The sequence below is a fragment of the Trachemys scripta genome, chromosome 13, assembly GCF_013100865.1.
Source record: "Trachemys scripta elegans isolate TJP31775 chromosome 13, CAS_Tse_1.0, whole genome shotgun sequence".
NCBI classification, from domain to species: Eukaryota; Metazoa; Chordata; order Testudines; family Emydidae; genus Trachemys; species Trachemys scripta.
The window spans coordinates 4,772,827-4,792,961 of NC_048310.1; the positions used below are offsets into that span (position 1 = coordinate 4,772,827).

Genomic DNA, 20,135 nt, shown 5'->3' on the forward strand with positions numbered 1-20,135 from the left:
GGTGGTGTGTGGGTGGGGGGGGGGGGCGGCCCTGGGGGGGGGGGGGGGTGCGCCACTCGGTGGGGAGGTACGTGTTTGGGCGAAGGGGCAGCCCCCTCCGTGGGGGGAAGGCGCAGCAGCACTTGCTAGAAGGAACAATATGAAAAGTTGTCTGAAATGGTAATTTCCGTTTCCCATTTCATCATCCCTGGGTAGGCGTTAGCTGTGTGCGTGCAGAGGGGGAAGCTGATCTGCCTGAAGCCAGCAAGGCTCGCTGATCTGCATTTATTTATTTTCCCGTTTAATCTCTAAATTGCTCAGTATTTTTCTCCTTGGAAAAGCCTTTGTGCACTGCGGGCAGGGGTTGCACTCCACCCTTGCCCCTTAGCAAAAAACAGCTGCACTTCTCCAGTCCAGAATTTACACCCCCCTTAGTTCACGAGATTGATTGCATGTTTATAAAGGCAAATCGTGTCTCGTCCCCCTCCAAGAAGCCTGGAGGAGCTGAGCCCTCCAATGCCCTCTGCCCTTTCCCAGAGAGAGCAGCTGTCTTGTGAGGGGGGAGGGGGGGTGGATTGAAAATCAGCCTGTTCATTGAGACACAAGAGCTGGTGTGTTTACAGATTGGCTTCTACTCTAAGGTTGTAGATCTGTTTTGATATCTAGTTGCAGGAAAGGGCTCCCCTCCCCCCTTCTGTGGTTTTGTACACAAAGTGCTCACTTACCACCAGGAACCTGGACCTATAGACAGTGAAAACAGATCCCAAACAGTATCCTTAAAGCAAAATTCATCTTCTGAGATGACTCCAGAAACTGGGCATAGACAGGATAGTTTTGTCAGTTAGACAAAGATGTTAAAGGGACACTGTCAACATGAAAATCATATTTATCTGACTATTTAGTAACTGCTATAATTACTTGAAACTTCTAACTGAAGGAAGGTTGTTGGTTACATATTTTTCTGTTTTTCTAATCTGTTTAATCAGTTTGACACTTTTATATGTAGTCACATTCACTGTTTCCCATGTTCTTCCTTTTCTGTGAGGGAAAAAAAAAACCCTTAGAGGACAACCCTTGTGCATTTAAAAAAGTTTTTAAAGTGTGTTCCATCAGGAACTAGATTTTTTTGTCATTAGTTAATTTAATAAGAAGTTGATTCTGTCCCTTTCAAGTGGTAGAGGAGTCAGCAAATGAAAGGTGTACAGGGAGACACTTTTGAATGGTCACGGTGGGTGACAGTATAAATGTATAATTACTACAGAGAAAGTGAAATATGATCCATGTTTGACTCCCTCTCCATATCTGAATAGATAAATTCTTAAGCATATTGTTTGATATGCTAATGAAACATCAATGTTGAAGTGGTATGACCTGCTTTGTTCTGTGGGAAGGGTTCAGTCAGTGGCAGATCTTTCCATAGAGCAATCTGTATTTTTGTGTGGGAGGTTCTGTGGAACTCTACCTATTTGGGGCCACACAGATGCTGGCTACTCTTAGTAGTGAGGAATTTAAATACTGGCTTCCTTGGCATGTTGGTTACTCTGTTGTAGGTGTTTTCTGTTCTACAATTCGCTCACATGCTTTTGTTCTATTCTGAAGCTGTTTTTTTTTAATCTAAATGGTTATTCCTATCTCCATCTTATTATCTAAATGTGATCCAAATGATTAACTGAATTTTTCCTGTCTCCAGGGGGAGTTGAGTTTTTGGTGGCAGTGAAGTTAGAAATGTCCAGTTGTGAATCTCAAACTCGATATTTATATACAGTACTTATATTTTCCACTTATGCACCTCTTTCTATTTTTATAATATTGTAATGACCAATGTCTTGTATTTTTACTCTGACAGGTTGTCCCTATGTTGGTTTTGTGGGTGAGAGCACTGGTGAGAAGAAAATACAAATTTGCAGTGATATTATGGTGTTGGTCTTTGTGCGTGTGTGGCAGAGAACCAAGTTAGGTTATACTTTTCAGTTTTAGAAGCAGCTTTGTATAATTTGAAAATAGGATAAAAGGTAACTGCTTAGAACATAAGTAGAATATAAAATAAAGTGGATAAAGTCTTGTATAATTTTCCTCCTCTTGCGAGTTTTGTTTTGTAGCACCCTTATGCTGTTCAGTAGAGCAGGCAAATGTTTCTCTAGGGTCAGTGTAGACTAGTCATGTTGATCATACTGCACCAACGTTTGCTCCCTCGGTAAACCAGATGGACTACTTACTATAGGTGGTGATTATTTTAACTGTGTAATTACACACGGAATAAAAAATGGCATTTTGTTCTGTAAATGTATTGGAAAGAAGGGTACTAAGATGGATACTTTTTCTGTGTTTAGTTCATTTTGTTTCCTTTAAGGCTTGGCAGTGTTATGGTTTTCAGATGTAGGCTTAAAATACACAGGATTTTTTTGTCTGACTATGTCATAAAAAGCAAGCCAATAGTTTACGCACATAAGTGTTGTAACAGGATAATTTGAGACTCCTAGGTCTTACTGATCACCCATCTACGTTTTGATGCCTACAACAAAGTACGTTATCTGACTTCTTTAGAGCCATTGGATAACTGAAGTAAATTAGAAAAAACTGCATTTTCAGCATTACTGTAAAGTGAAGAATCTGCACTATTTTAAAAACTACTTATACCATATGTATATTCTCATGGGTTCAAAAATACATTTTTTTTAGGGATGGGGCATTCCTCTTATTCTGGTGGTTCGATAAAAATTGGAAGTTCTAATTACTATGGAAACATTTTTCAAAGGAGGCAAAAGTTGAAGGACTCTTTGGCTCTAGGAGTGTGTTTTTTATAACATTCCCAGGTGACAGTTTTCTGTTGTTTAAGAGCGTTTCCCTCTCTCCTGTGTGGACTAGTTGAATTTCAGATATTGCATGATGGACTGCAATATAGATTATAACTGTCCCTTGGTACTGAAATACTATGGTGATGGATTGCTTTGCAAATGCCTGACAGATCCCACTAGATCCCACAGCAGCAAATCCAATATGTTTGGAAATAGTTAGATGGTAGTTATTCTAATTGTATATTCATTGGCTGCTTTTTTTCTTCATTTTATTTAGCTGGTGAGAATGCAGTAAAGGCAGCTTGTCTGTTGTCCTGCTAACATGTATGAGCATTACAGCTATCACACCTGTTGGATGAGATTAAGGAGAGAGATTGGTTTTCTCCCTAGTTAAGATTGAGATTAGTGTTTTATTATAAACTTGATTCTTTTACCATATCTCTAATTTCACTTAAATTTCAAACAGATTGGTTTAAATTTGCAGGGACAAATATATATGCTGCTTTTAAATATGTTTTTGTACTACAAGACTGAGCATGGGCATGTAGTTTCTGTATCTGGGGCTACAACATACCTCTTAAGGTCTGAGCCAGGTATTCTATAACTTGTGTGCAATGGGTGCAGGGTAATGAGAAATCATATATACTCGAATTACTTGATGTCACAGGCACACAGTACATAAAGTGGATTTATACACCCATGGGCTTATTAAACCCTCCTTAATCAAAATGTCTCTATTTTACATTGTAATATGCAGTGGGTTATGAGGATGGAAAGTTGTTAATACTTGAGGTCAGAGTTAATGCTGTTTGACTTTAACAGCACCTTGAATTTTCAGACTTTTGTAATGTTTCTTGAGAAAATTAGTGTTTTCAAATACCTCCCCTTATGTAATTAAGATAGTTGTAATCTTAATCTCAGGTTATTGAAGCCTATTGTCTTGTAACATATCAGTTCATCCTTACTATTCATTGTGACCCAGGTGTGAGTGGTGCCCACCTGTAATACATACAATTAATCTTTACAAACTTACAAAACAAAAAAAATCACTTAAATGCTAATAGAAGAGGAAACCCTGTACAAAACATTCTCTGCTGAAAAAGGCAAGCCGCGTTACTTTAGTCTGTGAAATTTCCACCACCTGAGTGAGCTATCTCCAAATCTGCTCTAGTTTTTATCCTGCAAGTAGGATGCTAATCCCATAAAAGATCCATACCTCTTCACTGATGAGAGACTGCTGCTTCATTTATTTGAGCAAAATATTTGTTAAAGATGGTGTTAAGTTCTGTGGCTCCAAGAGTAACAGTCCTTACACACACACAAGATCTTGCTTTGATCTGATGGCTTTCAAGATTCATTTCCTATCATTGAGATCCATTAAGACTGTTACAGTGGCACCTTCAGACTTTTTTCTCTTTGCATGAGTCCTTAGGATGCTTGTCTGTGTTTGAGTTCTTTTTAATAACTAAAATGAGTAATTTGGGAATGAGAGAGGAAATTCAGTCATTGATATCAGGAGCTTCTGTTACCAAGAATCCCACTGTTTACTCTTATTTCCTGCCTCTTCTATTCTTTGAGGCTTCCTAGAGATTTTAGGCAAGCTATCCAGTAGTCTCAAAAGTGGGCATGGTTGAACACTTACATACAGTTCAGCTAATTTGAGAGCGAGTGACAGATGAGCCATGGGGCTTGCTAACCTTTGGTGGAAATGTTGAACCTCATAAGTAACTAGACCAGACTCTTCTCTTTACCGTACTCATACAAGTTTTCCATATTGGGCTCAGTATGCGACACTATTCTGCTTTGTCATGCGCCCGTCCAAATTTTTAAAACACAAGTTGCTGATGTTCTTTCCAATGAGGTTAGCAAGTTGATGAGTTGAATTTTTAAGGTGTAATGACCCTTTGAGCTCCTATAAGGAGATCTGTTGTCCTGCACCATATGGTGAAATAGATCAGTTGAGAAGGCCTCCGGCTTCATTCAGTCACTATATTCCCTCTCTGTTCTTGCTGCTACCGTTGATTCACAAGCTCTTATGAATAGGAAACACTGGCTTAGGTTTTTGTTGATCCTCACAGCTTTGATGATACGAATGTACATACTCTAAGCAGTTCTCCTTCGAGAAATGGATCCATTTCTGCTTAGTCCTGATCTTTTTTTGTACGTTCATGTGAATAAGTCTTTAATTGTTCTAGTCAGTGGATTAACAAGTGCGAGCAGAGGCCAAAAATGCTGTGAGTTCAGGTTTAGAATTTAGCAGATGCTACCCCACGTAAATGAAGTGCAATAGCCCTTTATACCATGGGTGAGTAAGGGCTCAGTGAATTAGCTCTTGTAGCTAGAAGAAAGTGTTGGTTATTTTCTAGGTCAGGGTTGAAGTCATTACTGTCTGCATTGTCCCTGCCATATGGATAAATGTAAGACTTTAGTTTGCAGTACTGCCCTGGGCATTCATGTACTGAATTATTTATCCTCCAAAAGTCTATAGGCAGTCTTTCCCCTTATTTTAAGAAAGCCAAACTGTATTTGTTCAGTATTTTAAAATAAGATCTCCTCTTCATAGGCAAACAACTGATTTTATATCTTTAAATGTAGTAGTATTTGGTTTACTACTAGTGCGGGATTTTATGAAAACATTGAAAAACACGAAATGAATTCTGCCTTTAAACTTTATTGAGATCAGTCAGGCCTGTGCTAGGCTGCTGCTTTTTTATATTGGTTTAAAAAAGTTTTCTAACTGTGACCTTGGAAGGAGAGTGGGGATTATAAATGGAAATTATCCCAATATGGAGTGGAGGAAACTGACCTTTTCACCAGGGTTGACAATTTCCCGGGAAAAACTAGTTTAGGACAGGGCACTGGTAAATACTGGTTTAAACCCCATTGAAACTGGGAAAAATAAAACGCTTATTAGAATATCCTGATGAAAATTACTGAAAAATATTTAGCAATTTGATAATAGTTTTGTAGTGTATGAAATATTTATATAATATTGAAATGAGTCATGACACACACAACTTCCTTGAGAAAATACCAAACCAAAAGTATACAGACATTGATGTTCAGTATTACATTACATTTATTAGTATTATGCCTACTGCCATTTTACTTATTTATATAACCCTAAATTATTTTCCAAATCTACTGCCTTATGTAACCACAATTTGAATATGTAACTAAAACTAAGTGTAATGTGGTTTGAAGCATGTCAGAGACCCCCTCCCCCCCCTTAGGGATAGTAAGCCTGGTACATATCAATTTCTTTGTTAAATTGACAAACTCCTATAAGCTTGCAGCGTCCAGCGGGCATAACTGGACACTGCAAGACGGAGGTTTCTAGGGTTGTGTCTGGGACCTGAGATATTGGCTAGTGTTATTCGGTTGCACAATCCAAGCAGCGGCTGGCCAAGTGTGTTCACTCATGTAGCTGGGAGCAGCTCACATGCCAGAGGCTGTGCATGAACAGCCCGGCAGTGGGGATTCTCACAGCGGAGCAGGGTCAGGCTGGCTCCCAGAGTCGAGGATTGGAGTGGCCTAGCAGATCACGGGTCCAGATAACACCAGAGAGGAACTTTACACCCTCCCTGTTAGAAATGTGCATCTTATTTCTTGTCTGAGGTTGTCTAGCTTCAGCTTCCAGCCTTTGGATTTTGTCATGCCTTTCTCTGCTAGAGTAAGGAGATGTACTGTTTGAAATCTCTTTCCAATGTAGGTACTTGTGGATTGTGATCAAGTTGCCTCTTAATCTTTTCTTGGATAAACCACATAGTTTGAGCTCCTTAGATGTCTCCCTATAAGGCATGTTTTGAAAACCTGGAATCATTCTTTTGTAACACTTTTCTGAACGCTTTCCAATGTGTTAATACTGGACAATAAGTGGCCAGATCATTATTATATGATGGTTTCATGAGCAAAGGCTGTAGCAATCCTTTCTTCAAAGCGAATAGGCATTCTGTCCATCCTGAGAGGTTTTAAAAATATCCACTGATAACAGACCTAGTGCTTTCCAACTTGCTGTCACCATCTAGGAAGGACGTAGATACAAAGCTCAGCTTGTGGAATGAATTTCTCTTGACACCTCCCTTACTTCTGTTAGCTGACGCTGGCCAAAACTCAGAAGATTTAGTATGTACATTTACCTTCCCCTGCAGAATATTGCTGTGTCCCACAGGTGCAGATGGCTTGCATTGAATCTGAATAATTATTATTTGCTTTGAATGGGTCTTGAGAATTTGCCAGGTCCCAGCTGGGAATGGGGTACTCATTGAGATGCAGGTGCAATGCCCTGGTGAAAAGCCCAGTCTGCTTTTTCTGCTGCAGCCGGCCTCTTGCTTGGTGTTGTCTCTGGATCCTTCTCAGCCTTTCAGGTCTGTGATAAATTTGAAAGCCCCTCTACTGCCTGGTGCTGGAAGTAAGAAGGACTTTCCTCTCAGCACCCCAATCCCAGAGACCTCCTGACTTTTGGAGTGGGAGTTTGAGGCCCTCTACCATAACTCCAATCTGTTTTTTGGTTCGTCCTCCTTTGTGATTACCTCTAATGCAGAAGTGTTAACTGGTTCTTGGTGATGGTCCAATTACCATTTCAGTTAAAGTCCTCATCCAAGGGTACGTCTACACTTACCTCCGGGTCCGGCGGCAGGCATAGAGGTGTCCTCCTGTCTGTCCATTAGCTCTACCTATGATGCCTTCCTCACTACAACACCTTGTGTTACCTCTTTCCCTCCCCCTTTGGGATTCTGCCTGTCCCTTCCCTAATTTGGAATTCTCACCCCCCCGCCCCCATTCTTTGCTTTTCCTTCCTGAGATGATTCCCCATCTTGTCCCCTCACTGCCTTGCACCACTCCTTTGTGATCATCCTTTGTATCTCTTCCCCCTCACCCTGGGGCACAGCTGCAGAGGGGAGAGACTAGTAAGAAGCACCTTTGCTTTTATCCCCAGCTGGATGGTATGGTGACTACTTGGTAATGGTGTGTGTGTTTGTGGCACGGCTGGCTAAATTGTCTGGGTCCAATTAGGCATGAGCTCCCATCTCTAGCTTTGCTCCGAGATGTAGCTGCAGGCTGGTCCTCTCACACTGGTCCTGTTTGATGCCGTTGCTCCAGGACTTTCCTCTACGTTTTCTCAAGCAGCAGAATGCTGTTATTCTGAGTAGTAATAAAAACGAATCATTTTAAATTGTAGAAGTGAAACTGACTAGTTTGAGTAACAGAAGAGGCATGAGGGCTGTCAGCAGATCCTTGAAGACTGCAGTGCATTTTCCACATTGACTTTTCTTACGGTTTGAAGTCACTTTCAAAAATGCAGGCTTAAATTTTGCAAAATTTGATAGGCTAAGTTCCCACTCTTGCCCGGTACGTTTCTTACCTGGTAAGGGCAAGTAAGCAAGTGGATTTTTCAGTCTCTGATCCCATGTAATTAGTGACAACAAGTACTTTGGTGTTACTGTGCTGAATTGTTTCAGGTGTAATATAGTGAATAGGGCAAATATTCTAATTATTTTAGCTTTGACAATAGATTATCTGACTTTTGGAAGACAAGTTCCTTGCACAGAGTTTAGTATGTTACACAAAAATGTTAATTCATTTTGACGGCAGTCTCTTAAATTAAACTTTTAACATTTTGATGGGCAAGCTCTTAGGAAATGTGTGAAAATTATGTATTTCTAAATTGTGGTTTAAGTAATTTTCCTCAGATGTAATCTTAATGGGATGTACATGTGAACTTTTAATGTCATACAGACATTTCAGGTCTGTCTTGTCTTAAGTTCCACAAACAAACAAAACAAAAAAATCAGACATCAACACTGCCCTTAAAGTATTTGTTTGGTTGGAAGAGTGAGAGTAGGACTCTCTGTGATGGTACTATTTGACAGGGTACCAAAAAACGTTTAATTAAATTTAACTGGAACATTTGTGCCTACTTAAAGGGATGCTGTTAGAATTGAATAACTCTAAATTGGACCTCTACCCCCAAGAAATTAAACATTTTTTTTAAGTTACTTGATGGAGAAGAATACATCAGTTTCTCTAAAATAAGGGTCTGCAATGATATTAAAACCTTAGCATGTTTGATTAACAAAACTACAAACTTGTTTGGTTGTATGCATTCCTGCTACTGCTGCGTGTTTAGCTATGTCTCCATCAGGCTTTTTTTCTCAAAAAATCTTCAGTGGCAGCAACATTGGGAGAGCTAGTGTAGACAGACACTGGTAGCACCTGAAGTCCTGTCTGCACTAGTGCTCCCACTGCTGGAGCCAAAGGCTAGTGTGAACAAAGTCGTGGTTGTTCTTCCACTGACTTTACTTTTATGAAGCAGTAGGTGTGATGGTTGAAATTAACAGGAACCCTGCTCTCCGGTCACTTCAGAGAGCTGGAATCTTGTCCATTTCTTGCTGATTGATCAGGGTGAAACAGAAGAATGGTGTGGTCTGGCACAACAGACAGCATTCTGGATGATGTGGTTTGTATTGTTCTGTCCAGAACACTGGATGTTACTGTGCTCCTTGTTTCTGGATGGTTGATTTTTTTCATTACCCCAGGCTCCCCTTGGGGTTTACCTCAACCTGCTAATAAATGTGAAAACTGCAAACTATTGTCATGTTTCCCATATATTAGCTAATGATAAGATAGCTTTTTCTTTCTAGCAGGATGCACCCCAACATTGTAAGGATGAGAGCTTGCTCCCTGCAGAAGCTTAAGTACCATGAAAAGGCATCTTATGATGAGAGGGAGATAGGCCTGCTCACATCCTGTAACTTCCAGGAAGTTTGTGCTGAGCAAAGAGACTGTTCACTTGTGAGTTAAGTGACCACTTGGCTCACTGGGATTCTCCTGCTTGGGGAGGAGAATTGTGAGCCAGGTTTAAAAGTGCATAGTCTATGACCATGCACTGAATTTTAATCCTTGCCATTGCAAGATCTTTACTTTTTTTACACGTTTAAAAAATACATTTTTCTTCAGATAGAGCAAAACACTTTTGTACCTCTTATAGCACTGCAGAAAGTAGTTTCAGTAGAAGCTATTATTGGAGGGTTTTTAAATAGTCCTAGCAACCGCTGCTATAGTGAAGTTTGCAGTTTGATTTTTCCGTATGTAATCTCTGATAGCTCTTACTTTCACTGCATCAGACAGAGAGGGTTGTACGTGTCATTGTTTGCAGGGGAAATTGTGGAGGGAGATTTTAGCTACCTGTTATTATGGACTGTACTGATTTCAGTGACTAGATTAATTGAAATATCTGCAATGCTGCTGTGGGTCCTGCAGCAGATGATCGTAGGGGAAGATGGGTGGAGCATGACTGGAAAATGCAACTCGATGTGCATATTTAGTGTTTGTAGGTAATCACCTTTCTACTTCAAAACTACTATTAGCCCCTCTGATAGCTTTTAACACAACTTGCCCTTTTTTCACTGAAATATGCTTGACAAATGCTTTTTCCATAGATGTAGAAATATAAAATGATACTGCAGACACATTTCTATTCCCCTATAGGGTATTATTACATTCACTATGCTTAAGTCAAACATCAAGGAAGATAACTTGCTTTAGGGCTACCCTATGAGCAGTTTTATGTACAGGGTGGAGTTAATTGTCGTTTTCTCTCTACAATAAAATCCTGAAGGTTCAAGCATTGCTGTTTTTCTGGGGGGTGGGCACGGGGGAGATGGGAAGGGTTGGGCAGTCACTGTTCCGCTGAACTGTGATGCTTATTTTACTGAAACATAAAAGTATTTTCTAGTTTTTAAACTGAACACCATGAATACTGTTATGTAGAACATTAAATGAAACCTGTCCAGTATGACTTGTAACTAGTTAAAACAAGTCATTACTCCCGTTCAGCCAAATCTGTATGAATATTTTGAGTGGCTCTACCTCTCAAATTCAAAATGTTTTCTTCCATGATGGAAAGTCATGAAAATTATAGGATCACAACACCCAAATCATGTAACTTTATAACCTGTTAAAAAAAAAAAACAAAAAAAAAAACAAAAAAAAAACCACCCTCCCCTTCTAAAAGATGTATGCATTGTCTGAATGTATGTCAGTTTTAAATATTTTTATTCCACTCTCAGTTCTTATCTGGCAGCTTTCAAATTTTTATTCCAAATGGGTAAGAACTTGAAAATGCCACTGCTGTCTTCAATCATTGATTAAGGCATAAACTGTTTAACTTAGCCTTTTGCTTATTAGTGTCATCATACATGTGTGTAGTTAAGCATTTTATCCTGAAACGCCTTGAAAATGTTCCTGCATTTGCATGTATTGTCATGGAGAATAATTTTCATTTAACCGTAGTTTGCTTTATATTTTCTCCCTGGTTGCTATAGAAACTCAGCCCAATGTGGCACTGACTGCTAACAAGAGCTAGGTTATATGTTGCTTTTATAATGGACGTCTGTTAATCATGCTGCAGTTTACAGTGAGGGAATCGTGATTATTAGAGGGAGGGATATTTAATTCATAAAACTGTAAAATGTCCAGATTACTTCAGCACATTTGAGAAATCGAAGTATTAAGCAGTTCTCTTTTCGTGCTGCAGTTTGGTCACAAGAATTGAGTAGATATCTGAAATGGCTCTGGAATTTTTGTAGCATTTATTTTTACATAAGAATTAAACATTACATTTTATTTAAATTGATAATTTAATAGCTTAACTAGTAATGTTCTTTTCTGACTGTGGTCCCATTTAAGAGTCTGACTTTCTGAAACACAGAAGAAAGACAAAACATTTACTATACCAATCTAATAAAACTGACTTTTTCATAGTAAATCATTTGTCTTCATTTGGGTGGTGTTGCTGTTGGATAAAAATCTTCCCTACCAGAGTAACCTTTGCCTCTGAGAACAGTGCACTTTGAAATGTCTAGCAGAGTGATGCTGAAGCAGAAAATCATGCTTATGAAAGAGGAAATGTTTCATTTTATCTAATAACAAAATGGGACTTGTTGAGGTCACTTCTGGTCTTATTTTCCAACTACCTCAATAGGATTTTGGTTCTATTTTGTTCCTCTGACTGCTGACATCCCTGCCACAGTCTATTTTCTACCACAGCTGCCGTTCTCCTGAACTCTTCTTACCTTTCCGTTTGATTTACTTCCAACCATGAACCCTCATGCCTAGAAAAAGCAGATGTGGAGATTTTGCATGTCCACTGCAGCTGGCAGTAGCAAGGTCATTTTACAGTTTCAGCTGTCGGGACAATGACCCAGAGGCAACAATAGAACTGATTTGGGAGGTACTCTATCTGAAGAGTCTGCAGTGGAACTAGTAGAATAGGCAAGGAGTGTGATCTTCAGAGTAAATTGCAAGACATTTATTTGGACCTCTCCTGAGGAGGTTGGTAGAGTGGGGAGGGCTTATTCTCTTGTAGTTGTAGAAGTGGGCAGCTTCTCTTTTGATGATTTACATATCAGTTTAGGATGATTATGGTATGCTTTTTCTGAATTACACATGGCCCTGAAAGATAGCTAAGCATGCGATATGCACAGGAAAAATAAAGACAAGACATTCACATTGGGTAATGACTTTTTTTCTTGTACAGCTCAGGACATACTATTAACCCTATACTGATATTTACTAAGGTAAATTAATTAGTTTAGTACAGAATTTACTTGCAGTTCTCAGTTTATCTCTTACTTCCTGAACCTTGCAGCCCTCCTGAACTATGGCAGGTGCTCTATCAAAAAACAACTTTGCCAACCTCCCTTTTCTTCCTGTCTGTACTGGGTCTGCCCCCACTTTCCTTCTCATTCCTGTTCACATCTAGATTATGAGAGTACTGCGTACTTCACTATTAACATGAAGGCAAAACAACCACTTGGAGGAAAAGTACTGTTTTTCTTATTTCTCCCTGGGTACCCCAATGTTTGGAATGTCCAGAGAGACACAAGAACTGATATCCCTAACTTTGCATGTGGCTAGTTGAAACATTGCTATTGTCTCTCAGCCACTAATATTCGAATCAATTGACATAGTCCTTGAAAAGGACAGAGGCATGTATCCTTGCAGTACTCCATTCAGTCAATCAATATGGAGACTCCACAGCTTGCAAATCCTCCCTTGCTCTAGAAGGCAGTGTTCTGGAGTTGAGTGAACTCCTCTTCTTTCTTGATCTAGGCTCTTTTTGGCAAGAGTCGAGAGCCTTTAATGTAGTATCATGAATTTAACATCATCTTCCAAAGCCAGATACCACAAGCCACTCTTCATCTTCGTTCAGATGTTCAAGAAAACTTGTGTGTGATATACCGATAGAATGAAGGGGGTGCCTAAGGAATGGTTAAACTGGATGTGGTCCAATTGCAAAAAAGAATTATAAGGCATTAAAACTAAAAACGAATGAACTATAAACATTCATAACTGTCACAATTATTGCTTCAGCCATTTATTATGAGAATTCCATAAGATTGGGATCTATTCTGAAGTACTTCTAAAAAATTGTTTTGTCATAAGTTAGCATAAAAACAAATGGTGATAATATATTTAAGGAGTTTAGGGTAGATTGGGGGTGGGAGGGGAGTGGTGTTAGAGTGGAGTCATGTTTATATTTCCTATGCATCTATACCACCGTTTTCTTAGCATTTTGTTTTCCTCCGATGTGGGAGAATAGGAGAATAGACAGACTGTCTGTAGTATCTGTAATGCAGTGTATTATGTATATGGAATAGTTTTGTCACCTCTTTGGACCAAATGACAGCAGCATACTTGAGATGTGGAAATTCCCTACAGCGCACACACACATATAAGGGAAGGGGGAGGTGCCGACTTAATTGTGATAGACTAGATAAGAAGTTCTAACCTCTTTGAACCCTGTTCTGTGTTAATAGATGTGATCCACCTCAGAGCACCATTGCTTGTTTACATACCTTTCAATGCATAGTATTGACAAAAGAATGCTTTTTTGATTACTACAAAAGACAAATTGTGACTTTAGAATCTGTGGCCGCAAACCAGAGTCAGAATTTTAGAAAATGTCTAAAAATAAGACTTCACCCATAGCCAATATTGTTCTTTTCAACTCATGATAGGTCCACAGTAGGGTGACCAGACAGCAAATGTGAAAAATCGGGACAGGGGTGGGGGGTAATAGAAGCCTACATAAGAAAAAAGACCCAAAAATTGGGACTGTCCCTATAAAATCGGGACATCTGGTCACCCTAGTCCACAGTGCACATTTCCTCTTTCAAATGTTGTGACTTCCATTTTCAGAAGTGAGCAGGATTTGGGGTGCATCAGTGATTTACTGTCAAATTTGAGAGATGTTAAAGGGGGCTGATTTTAAGAAGGGCAGATGAGAACACTTTCTGAAAATCATCTCCTTTTAAGGTCACTTCTGAAAACTTAAGCTATAATTCTTACAGAAGTGGAATGTTTAGTTTTATTAAAATTCCAGGTAACATAAATTGCTTCAATTTGACATGTTCAAAACAGAAGCTATATATACCTGAGAGATTTCGCTATACAGAAAAGTAATTCATTTTTTAAAAAATATGTAACAGCTTATAAACAGGGAAATGTTAAGGAGCTAATTTTGATCTGGTGTTAAGATGAACTGTTTCCTATGAACAAGGCTTTTATAGGCCAGGATACTGTATTTGTAAAAAAAAAAAAAAAATATGCAGCCCATAATATCTTGCACTGCTTCAGTTCAGTGCAAATGTAGGTGGTGGTGGTTGCTCTGTCTTGGCAATATTTCAAAGAACGGGATGTCAGTGTGGCTTAATTGGGCAGTCTTTTAAAAACGTATTTAAAAAAATGACTCCTCTGTTTAGAATAGAAATGACTATAAATGGCAGTTTATTTGGGGAGGCAGCTAGCTCAGGTTGGGGAAAAGACCATAAAGAATGCAACTTAACTAGCCAATCCTTGAGGCAGTTTTTTTCCCAAGCATGCATTTGAAGAGGGTGGCTTGACAGAATGACAGTGTAACCATAGTTGCTTACATAAATTAACAGATGCTGTGCTCAAGCTAATTTCTGTGGAACTCACTAAGTAGCTCCATTTAACGGAGTATCTTGCAAGAATTTATTCAGTAATCAAACAACATAGCAGAATAGCCTGGCTGGGCCAGGTGAGTATATTTGGCTCTGACTGGAACTCCATTGAAAACTAACTGCTGGTATGAAGGAAACAATTTTTAAAACCTTCTGTCAAATAATTGGGAAATTCTCAGAATTAAATTTGCTTTCAAGTCTGACAGATAAACACCTATCACTTTGATGGCCATGTTAATTGGATTCTGGTGGCTTTTACCCCTCTTACTTCAGCTCCTGCTTTGAAGGCTACACTTACCTGTGTTCTGTAGTACATAGTTCGGAATGGAGGGGTGCAGTCTGTCCTAGCAGCATTTCTGCTTTTACTGTTGATGGTACATATGTGCAAGGCAAGAGGAGTATGTTAGTCTTGTCTGTGTTTTGGGCTGAAAGAGACTATATTGCTGTTACAGTAGATAGGCTTTATAAAATCAACAGTGAATTTTTTCTCCAAAAGAGAGAGAGAACTGTTCTGTGACATTCCCATGCAAGCTTGTCAAGTTTGAAAAGTTCTCTTAATTTGTATGAACTTGGGGACAAAAAGGTTTTTAGTTAGTTTCTGAGCATGTGATAGCACTAATTGTTGTAACTAGCTGTACAGATAATTTTGGAATTTCAGAATTTCTTCTGTATTTTCTAGACAAAACTGAATTTTAAAATGTGCTTTGCCCATGTCATGTCTGGCTTGCTGGGCTACAGACATTAATTTACAAATGCTCATTTGGTTGTAGTTTGGTGTTTCTGTTTTTTGAGGGAAAGAAGATAATGTGCTTCAGTTTGGCAGCTAGCCAGCAAACTATGTAACAGAGCTCTTGAAGATCTTCATATTACCTTTTCCTAGCATGATTTTCTTGATTAGCAGAACAGCTTGCTACACTCATATCAATTTTAGTCCTAAATAGATTCTAATAGCATAATCAAGCAGTACTAAGTTTATAAAATATGTGCTAAGTGATGGTTTCCTTTATTAGTTTCTACAAAACAATAAAAACGTATCCACTAGGTTATTTCTAAAGCACTTTATTTATGGTAGCAACCATGGAAGTGCTAGTGTAGACAGGGCACAGGTGGCCACTGGTGTTTTTAATTACCTTGGTTTAGACAGCATAGTGGTAAACATGCTGATGGTAGGTCAGAACTAGATTTCCCACTGTTGCTGTCATTGGTGGAGCTTCAGTTATGAGAAATTTTAAGAAAGTCTAGTGTAGACAATGCCTGACTGACTAAGTTTATAGTATTGGGTAGCTTTGGTATCAATATTTACTGCTGCTGATGGCAGTGACATGAGTGCGTGGCTTTGTCTTAAGTGCACAGAAAGGTGTATGTTTAACACAGAGAGCTAATTTGAGATTTGCTATCTCAAATGTAAAATCCTAGTGGAGACAAGACGTAGTTTACCTTGACCTAGCTACTTTTGGTCAACTCTTACATCCCCACTTTGGGTTACGTAACTACGGACAATAAAAACGACATTGCCTTGTCTCTGCTAGGATTTTACATTAGCTAGCCTTATATAAAAAAGAACCTGTGTTAGCTCCTGTGTCTGTCACAGATACCTCCTCCTGGTGGTGCTAGTCAGTACCATGGCTCAGTCACAAATTCTTTATACAATGTAAGCCATGTAGAGGACAATGTTGTCTGTTATGGAAATACATATACCAGAGGGATTTCATGCTTAAAATTGGAAGTTGTTTGTGATAAATACTTGCAGTTGTTTACTTGAACCATAATTATTCTATTTCCTGAATTGGGAAATTTCATGTCAGCCAACTGAAACAAGATATGATGACAAAGGCATAGTTTTTAACCACCAGCAGAGTGAAGATCATCTCATATTTGCATAAATATGAATTTACAATTTAAAACAGATGAAAATTTATTATTTTTAAAATAGCCCAGGTGGTTGCATGTACTAATGCATGGGGCATTGAAATGACACTGAGAACCTGGGTTCTAATGCCAATGGTACTGCTTGCCTGCTGTGGCCTTGAGCAAATTACTGATTTCTCTGTGCCTCCGTTTCCCCTGCCATACAGTCTGAATAGACAAGGCAGTTCGAAGCATGAATGGTCTCCTCTTTGTGTTTGTAGAGGGCATAGCACATTGGGGCCCTTATGTTGTTTGGGACCTCCATGTGCTACTGTACTACAATAAAGCTATGAAAGCTAGAACTTGTCTTTTCTTCCATATAACTAGGTGGAGAGTCCTTCTGGCTGGGTTTTTCTTGTGTGGAATGATGTGGGTGAAGTCTCTGCTGTTTCTCCAAGCCCCACTTTTAGAAATTAATGATATTGTGCAATAATGTTATACTTGTTGGCCTTGATAATATGAAACTGCTAAAAGGATAGTGTTCAGGGACATGAATGGAAAACAGGAGGAAGCAAATTCTGTAACAATTGCAGTGTCTGTTTAAACTTGCTCAGTGCTCCTAATGGAAGAAATAACTTTTGTGTAAGCTGTAGGTGCTTTCAATTTATGTGAAGTGTTAAAGAATATCTTTTTATCCTGACATCTGCTAAGCAGTTGTCTAGACAATGGGAAAAGATTCCAAGTATAAATCTATTGGGACAGCTCATTTAAGGTTTGTCCTGCTCTATAGTTTGAGGTGATGTTATGGCCAGCTATCGTATGCAGAAACGTAGACTTCAAAAATGCAATTGTTAAAACTTGCTCATGTCTCTTGGTACATTGGAGATATTCTTTTTTAGCCTTTTATGAATCAGATCAGTATGGACTAACATAACACTCTAAAATATAAGACTGCAGTTTGCCAAAAGGTGTGGAAATATTTCTGTGGGTGAGCAGATTATGATGCAGTCAGCTAACTTCAGATTATTTAAAAAAAACATATCAGGCTTTCTAAGTGAATTCTGATCCTGCAGTTGTGTAACTAGTTTAAACATCTGTATTGTGAAGTTTTTGTCTACTAAGCTTTTGTTGTGAAACTTATTTACATGTGTCTAATTGTAAGTGTAGGATGGTTATAATTCATTTTTGTTATCTGATTGAGCATATTGTACACCACTGTTCGAAGATCAGGGAAATAGTAAGGTTGTTCAGGCACTTTTGTGGTGAGTTTATTATGTCTTTTTTCTCTGGAGAAAGCTCAAGTTCTGGTTGTGCTAGAGCATATATTTTGGAAAGACATCCAATCTTGATTTTAAAAACTTCAGAGAGTGGAGAATCTACCATGTCTCTAGGTCACTGTTAAAATTGTGTCTGTTACTGCTAGAATGAGTGTGCCTAGCTTCAGTTTACAGCCTTGGATCTTTTTGTGCCTCTGTTTGCTAGAGTTAAGAACCCTCTTCTATCAGATTTCTTTTCCCCATATAGACTTGCAGACCACGGTCAAGTCTTCTTTCTCTTTGTTAAGCTAAACAGATAGAGCTTCTTTAGTCTCTCACTGTATGGTGGTTTTCCTGACCTCAAATTTATGCTTTTTGCTCTTTTTTCTAAACCCTTTCCAATTTGTCAACATTCTGTTGAAGTGTTGATACCAGAACTGTCTCCTGTACTCCAGTAATGGTCTCCTTAATGCCATATACAGCATACTCCTTACTTCTACTCAACATTTCTCTGCTTATATATCCAATACCTCTTAGTCACCACAGTGCACTGTGAGCTCCTGTTCAGTTGGTTATCCACAATGACCCCCAGGTCCTTTTCTGAGTAATTGCTTTCCAAAATACAGTGCTTCATCCTACAAGCATGACCTGCATTCTTGGTTCCTATATGTATGTCTTTGTATTTAGGTCGATTGAAAATTCTAGTACCATATTTAGTTATGTGGCTGTAGGATGTGGGGAGAGGAGACTGGCTGCTAATTCTGGTGGGGTTCAGGCAGGTGTTTGAGATGTAGAGGGGTGAAAACATTATCTACTTTCCTCCCCTTTCTCCCCTTCTCTATATGCAAGTTCCCTTATAGAACAGTTCTACTTTGAAAAGAGGCACTGAAAATGGCATTGTGGGATTCCATAATGGCTCAAGAGACAACATGCTTAATTGACAAGAAAAGTAGCTTGAAGGCATTATGAGTCAAACTTAGCCTGGGGACACCAGAAGTTTTGATACTTAGGGCTTGTCTCTGCTACAGCACTGCAGTTGTGCTGCTGTAGTGCTGTGAGTAGACATTTGCTACAACAATGGAAGGGATTTTTTTGTCCCTGTAGTTAATCCACCCCTCTGAGAGCTAGGTTGACAGAAGAATTTTTTCATCAACATAGACTGGTGCCTACATCGGAGCTTAGGTTGGCTTAACTACTCTTGAGGGTGAATTTTTTACAACCTGGAGCGACATAGCTTGGTTGTTCCAAGTGTTAGGTGTAGACCCAGGCATCAGATATAGATCTGGGTTAGGAACTGATTCAGATATAGGCAGAGGTGGTGATGTTGCTCTCTGATTAGTTGACGTATTTCATCAGAAGCACTTCCTACTGTGCTCAAGATGCATGTTTGTATTCTTGTTGGGCAACAGAACTGAATGCCTGCTAATAAAATGCAGCTTTAAAGCAAGGGAATCCACTATTTCTTGAACATAATATTGTACTTAGGCTGATTTCTCCTCTTAATGCTCTGTATATGCTTGATTACGGATGTTCTTTGGAAGAGATTTGACAAAGCTCTAAAGGTCAGGAACATTAGTGTACTGATGTCTGCCTTTGGAGTCCTTAAAGGAAAAATGACAAGAAAGATCTAGGGGATTATTTAAGGTGCCAGGGCCAAAAGCTAGAAGGTCTGTGGCTTCCTAGATTTTTTTGTCTCAAGCTCCAGTAAATCATAACTATTCTGTCCCCCCAAAATCTTGTTTTTATTTCCCATCCAGGAAAGTGGTGGTCTGTTGGAGTAAGTAATGCTGCTAAAAAGGAAAATTTCCCCTGTGTGGTTTGTGCTGGTTCCTCTGTTGCTCTTTCAGTGACCTGTTGTTGGACTTGGCTCATGTTTAACTTTAGGAAGGTGGAGGTGCTTGCTTAGAACCAGTAGTGATTTGTTACTTACGCAAAATAAATCAAACAGAAAACTACATGTACTCTGTAGTGGCCGAACAAATCTTGTCTCCATTTTCTAGCTCAGAAGGGCAAATTATAGTTTATAGTCCAAGGCTGGTAAAGGAAATTGCAGGAACTATATTTTAACTTAACATTTTCTACTAATCAGGTAAGCCAAACAGATGATCCAGGGTGAAGGAACATATACTTGTGTATTTTTGTAAAATTTTAACTGTGCACATAGATTAGAAAACATCTTAAGTACAATAGAAACTATTCAGGTTTGCTTCACTTCTTTCTGCCACCTCACATCCAAAACAAGTGGCGTGAAGCTTTCAGCTTTTTCT

The 20,135-nt window shown here is 39.0% G+C and overlaps 1 protein-coding gene across 3 annotated transcripts in view; it reads left to right on the forward strand.

Moving 5' to 3' along the window:
- Window positions 1-20,135, forward strand: part of ANKRD11 (ankyrin repeat domain 11) — a 217,959-nt gene that overhangs the window by 765 nt on the left and 197,059 nt on the right. The window lies entirely within an intron of this gene.